Source organism: Colletotrichum scovillei (assembly GCF_011075155.1).
Source record: "Colletotrichum scovillei strain TJNH1 chromosome Unknown Contig00005, whole genome shotgun sequence".
In the NCBI taxonomy this organism is placed as follows: Eukaryota; Fungi; Ascomycota; class Sordariomycetes; order Glomerellales; family Glomerellaceae; genus Colletotrichum; species Colletotrichum scovillei.
Window position 1 is genome coordinate 2,903,063 of NW_023336263.1, and position 6,000 is coordinate 2,909,062.

Consider the following 6,000-nt stretch of genomic DNA (forward strand, 5'->3'; position numbering starts at 1 on the left):
ACGGAACGGTCCGGTGGGGCGGCATCTTGGGCGCTCATTTCGGGGATACGAAGGTGTTCCCGCAACAATGTAACCCGAATCCACCACCCATGACAAACTAATCCAAGAATGTTATCCAACGACTTGTCAAATCGCTCCAAGCGGTCTCCGACTGTCGAGGAACGGCGGAACGAAATGTGTTGAGCAATGAGAGTCAAACTCTTGCAAAGCCGTGAGCAATGTGGTTGTCACTGGTAGCATCACAGGAACAATTATGGTTTGTCCGAGAACATAGTGTTCAGTGACCATCATCCTCGGACGAAAATCAGATGGATACCTTGCAGTGTTATCGGCGCCCGGATTAATGTAGGCAGCTCAAGTCTCAACTCCACAGCTTCTCTCAAATCTTGTCGGGTTTCATCCGGGAAACATTCATTGAGTAAAATATGCAGAGAGTCAGCTACGACTCGTCCGTGACACAGCTGTCTGTTGACTGGGAAGTTTCGGCTTGCTTTATCAGATCTTGATGTACTTAATTGATATATCGCAACGCCACGCGTGGCGCTACCCACTTATTGCCGTACGAGACCGCTTACTACTAGATGGCTGTCCGCTCCGTACGGTATTCAGATATGACCCCTTAAGGGTCCCTCACTTAGAAGATTCAAGTCACTTTCTACTGTATATGTCTTCCACATGGATCTTCACTTTGTAACATGATGTACCTAGGCTACGTGGTAATAAACTTAGACATCATTAGACGTTGCCGTACTGAACGACCTCTTATGATAGACAGCAACTCGCATTGATTTCTTCACAGTTAGAGCATATTCAGCACTTGGCGAAGCCATCCACCATTATGTTGTCTCTATCAAAGCTATAATCCGCATAAATGAAGGTCAAACTATGTCAAAAGAAGGGACGAATAGTGTACATCATTGAGCTCGACTGCTATTGGCATATCTCAGTCAAAATGCCCAGCATCATGTTAGTCGGTAACCTTTGATGTAAACAATGATTCTCGCTTCGTAACAAGTAAACACGACGCGAATGGACGTAATAAGACCTGAAAGTCAGGCATTTGAAGATATGATATCTTGAGCTCCCCTACTTGTTTCATGTTTGAACACGTAGGTAGTTGGAACTGGAAACATGTGCTGGTAATGTGTGGCTGTGTCAAAAAGACAAAGTACTTTATGGTACTCATCAAGCCGCCGACAATGGAGCAGACTCAAATTATATACAAAGCTTTGAACCTCTCAAGTTATACCGAGTCTTCAACAAACTCTAGGATCCGTACTGGTGATGCTTGATCCCAGTCAGAGTGGCATCGCAAGTTCCGCGTGATGACTTCCATCATACCGTCCCTCTACCATCCACAAGCCTTCTTCTGAATTGACACATTGGAGACAAGCAAACGCTGTGCAGTGGTATTTGATCAGGTCCGACGACAGCTCCCAAAAGCCCCCGAATTCGAATAGACATAGTCGAAGTAGCCGCGACATAGATTGTTTTTCTCTCCCACACGTCTAGCATAACGTCCTGTTGGCTTCGAAAATGATCACCGCCTGAAATATTTCTGTCTCGTGTGGTTTTCAATCATGCGGGTTCCGTGAGTACTCCTACCTAGTTTACCAAAGGTATTTGTTATGGACCTAAGTACCTTATTTTAAGGAACCACAATGTATAGGCACCAGCCTTCACTGGGCACAGTCTTTCTAAGACACCTCACAGTTTTGAAAGATACAGATCATAAACATTGTGCTTAGTCTCCTACATGGTTATTTGTAAATTCGAGGCATGTATTCCTGATGTCCTCCAATCAGATCGTATGTCTGGATGCTAAAACATCTTACAAAATAGAAAATTATGGGCTGGAGGCAACCCCCGCAGTCATCGCATCATTCTCCCATCGAGGCAATCGCACTTACTACAACTATCGGTGGCGACTCATTCTCATGTTATAGGGACAGGAAGAAAAGAGAATATTCATTGGCACTAAGTAGATATTGTCAATAGTCTGCTCTACAGGACTGGATAATGCCAGCACTCGCGTCCATGCAGTCAAGATTGCATTACGTAGCATCCAATAGTGAGAGAAGAAAGAAAACAGATCTATACAGGTATGATCTATATGCCACCGAATGCATCATGCCTCGCATTTCCTTTAGATGCGGAAAAGTCTGAACTGCTATCAAAGTGGCCCTTCATCTAGCCATTTCATCCAGCTGATAGTCTCACCTAGACTAGACAGTCATTGCCTCTGTCACGTCTAATTTACTGTCGGGACAGATTACGTGAGGTTGTGTGAGAATCCGAGAAAGACATGCTGCGATACACCCGAGTAAAAGGCCATCAATGTAGCAGACTGGCAGTGAGCGGCGATACGGCGTGTTTTCGTTCGACTTGTGGTCCATATCAGCTTTATATTGTTCCTCTTAGCATTGAAAATCTTTAGAAAAATACCTGAAGTATCCATGAATGCTATTGAGTTATAATGCATGTTTGTTGATAGACGAGGTGATCTGCGGTGATGTTAGTCTTGTGGGCTTTTGAAGTTCATGACTGCGATATCTATATCCAACACGTTTCCATTACACATTTAGGCAAATTTGAGGTGCGGCGAATCGTATTAGTTCCATAACTGATAACGCGCACCCCAGCTATTAAATGCAAGCAGGACGTTTTTACACGAGACTCACGGAACCTTCTCTTCCATCCAAATCTATTTGCACGAACTTTGCGAATTTCCACGTCAATGACTTCTATCAAGAGACTGTACATCTACACAACGTATTTATGAGGTCAGAAGGAATGTTTCCGAGTAAGCGTAAGGGATGAAGTGAGTCAGTTAGAAGGGAAACGCTGCCAAGGTAATCGAATATCCCTTAGCTGTAACTTTGAACAAAGAACTTTAGAACCATCGTTGCAGTGATCAATTACCCGAAATACAACATTTTCCAGCCAAAACCTCGACATTGTTCATTCATAAATCCCACGTTGGAGCAATAATAGAGATGCGGCCCTGTCGTCTTCTCGTTAATCTCTCATATTCGAATCTCGAAGCGAAATACCAAGGAGGCTCGGGGCTCTTAGGCTGATCAGATTTCATCGAGAACTTCAAATAGTACGCCCATCAACTCCATGTCAACAATCTTTGGCGGAAGCCTTCATGTCTCAAGCCTGTCAATTCGTATAATGAGACGAAAGGGGTTTTGATTGCTATCTTTTGGCGCTTTAAAGTTATCTCTAAATTTACACGTTGAATCCAGGCAAAATACGCGGAAGTAGGTCAAGACTTGCGAGGTGGGCGAGCAAGAATTTGATTCCAGACATTTCGATATCCCCAAGCCTCCAGAGTGTTCGCATACCCGAGTTACTTGACAGTAGTGTTGGATTGTGTATGGAGAGAGTGCTTTGAGTATGTTTTGGCTTTCTAATACAATAAAGGTCACGTTTTGACGTGTGACAGATGGTCTCGCATTATTATTGTGTTTGAGTTTCGGTCGATGGGAAATGCGCCATTCGTCAAGGAGACGAACGGAGAGTGAACATACCATGTCTAGTCTACTGGGTCCATCGTGTTTGCTGCAAAAGCGACCGATGCTCTGCAAGAGAGTGAACGGCCCAACACGGGATGCTTGCTCATGTCCAGACCAAAGAGAATCACAAAATCAAGCCTGGATCCCAAGTTTATAGTGATGCTGACAACTAGCATACCTGCTCGAAGAAACAATGGAAACCGCGAGCTGTTTCAGCCATTAAGTCAAACCCCCCACTTCCCGGCACCCCCCTGTTTCTGGCACCCACAAAAACGCGAAAATCCACCACAACGCAATGCCCACCCCCAACCTCCTTTTATCACAACATTTTCAATTCGAGTCCAAATGGGCTCATTTTTTGCACATACCTTCTTCTATATCTAATGCCTCAATATACCGAAGATCAGCTTCGTCAGGCTCTCGAGGACATCTCAAACGGCAAGAGTCAAAAGAGAGCCTCATTGGAGTATGGGATACCACGATCAACCCTCCAACTACGTCTCCAAGGTGGTCAGACGAAAGTGGCTTTTGCTGACTGGCAGAGGCTGTCTCCTGACCAGGAGAGTAAGCTGGCACAATGGGTTCGCATTCAGGCTTCGCTGGGCCTCGCACCAACGCACCAACAGGTGAAGGAATTCGCAGAGCGAGTTCTGGCTGCTGCTGGGGATACCAAACCATTAGGAAAAGGCTGGATCTATGCCTTCGTGAGAAGGAACCCTATCATTAAGGTTCAGAGAAGTCGTTCCATCGATTCTAGACGCGTTAATGGGGCATCTACTGAGGTCATTAGGAACTGGTTTAAGTTCCTTGCTATCCCTGAGATCAAGGACATCAAACCAGCCAACAGATATAATATGGATGAGACTGGCATCCTCGAGGGTCAGGGAGCTAATGGGTTAGTGCTGGGCATGGCTGAGACGACGTCTGTTCGCAAGAAACAACCTGGGTCGAGGGCATGGGTCTCTATCATTGAGTGTATCTCAGCCTTGGGTAGGGCACTTCGTCCTCTTATCATTTTCAAGGAAGACGGTCCAACAACAGTGGTTTCCATTACATCTGGTTCCATACGATGGGTGGGAGTTTACAGCAACAGATAATGGCTGGACTACAGACTTAACTGCCATTGAATGGTTAGAGAAGGTGTTTATCCCACAGACTATGCCCGAGGCTGAGGGCGAGGCTCGACTGTTGATTGTGGATGGGCATGGGAGTCATACGACGACAGACTTCATGTGGAATTGCTATATTAACAATATCCATTTACTGTTCTTACCACCACACTCCTCTCATGTCCTCCAGCCACTTGACCAGTCTGTCTTCAGCCCTGTTAAGTCAGCCTATCGGAAGGAGCTCGGTTACTTGTCTCAATGGAACGACTCTACCATTATAGGTAAAAGGAACTTCCTGGACTGTTACCAGAAGGCTCGACTTGCTGGTCTATCAGTCTCGAACATCAGAAGTGGTTGGAAGTGGACTGGTCTACAACCCTGTAGCGATGGTTAAGCCCTGATGAACCCTATGGTATTACCTGAGCCTTCTGCTGCCCACCACACCCAAACCAACCAGTCGGGGCAAAAAGCGATGCCATAATGGTCAACAAACTACCCCTGTTGAGCCATGGGATTCTGCTTCCTCTGCAGTGGTCTGGTCGACACCCAGGAAGCTGGCAGAGCTCAGCGGTCAACTGCACTTATACACCCAACTCGACAATGATACCAGCACTCAACGGCTGCTGTTCAGGAAGGTGAAAAAAGGCTTCACAGAGCAGGCCTGGCAACTGGCAGCTGCCCAGCAGCAGCTGGCTCACCTGAGGGCTCAAGTTACCAACGCTGCAGTTAGGAAGAGGAAGACTGTTCAGATCGATCCCAACACGAAGTTTGCGAACATCAGGGATATCCATCGGGCTCAAATCGAAGCGGGTGAAAAGGAGGTTATTACGGCTGAATCCAGCGACTCTGAATGCCCTAGTGAGGCTGGCAGTTGTATTGTAGTGGGTGTGGTTGAGGATCAATAGTTAATAGTAATGAGGAGGTTGGGTTGTGATCCCATCGTTTTTGTGGGTGCCAGAAACAGGGGGGTGCCAGGAAGTGGGGGGTTTGACTTACCTCGCATAAGTCTAGTTGATACCCCACTGTCAAGATACTGCTTTATGGTCTTTCCACAATTGCTTCTCTAGATGTGCAACAAGTTACCGGTACGTACATGGGATCAGCCAGTGGTAGTGACATGCCTCAGCAGACAGCCTTCAACATCTCACGATCATGTTCACCTACGTTACCTGTCGCCTTACTGGAACTTGTCGATAATCGAAGTCCAATTGCAGTATGCGGTACTATTCTTTCTGGCAGTGACTTCGCCGAGTCTGATGGCGATTTGGTTGAGGCCAGCGCTGCTAAACTAGTCAGTGTCATTCGCGGCACAGGAACGAAATGCGAAATGGAACGCGAGCACACAAGCAAGTTGCCTGTACTTAAAAGAA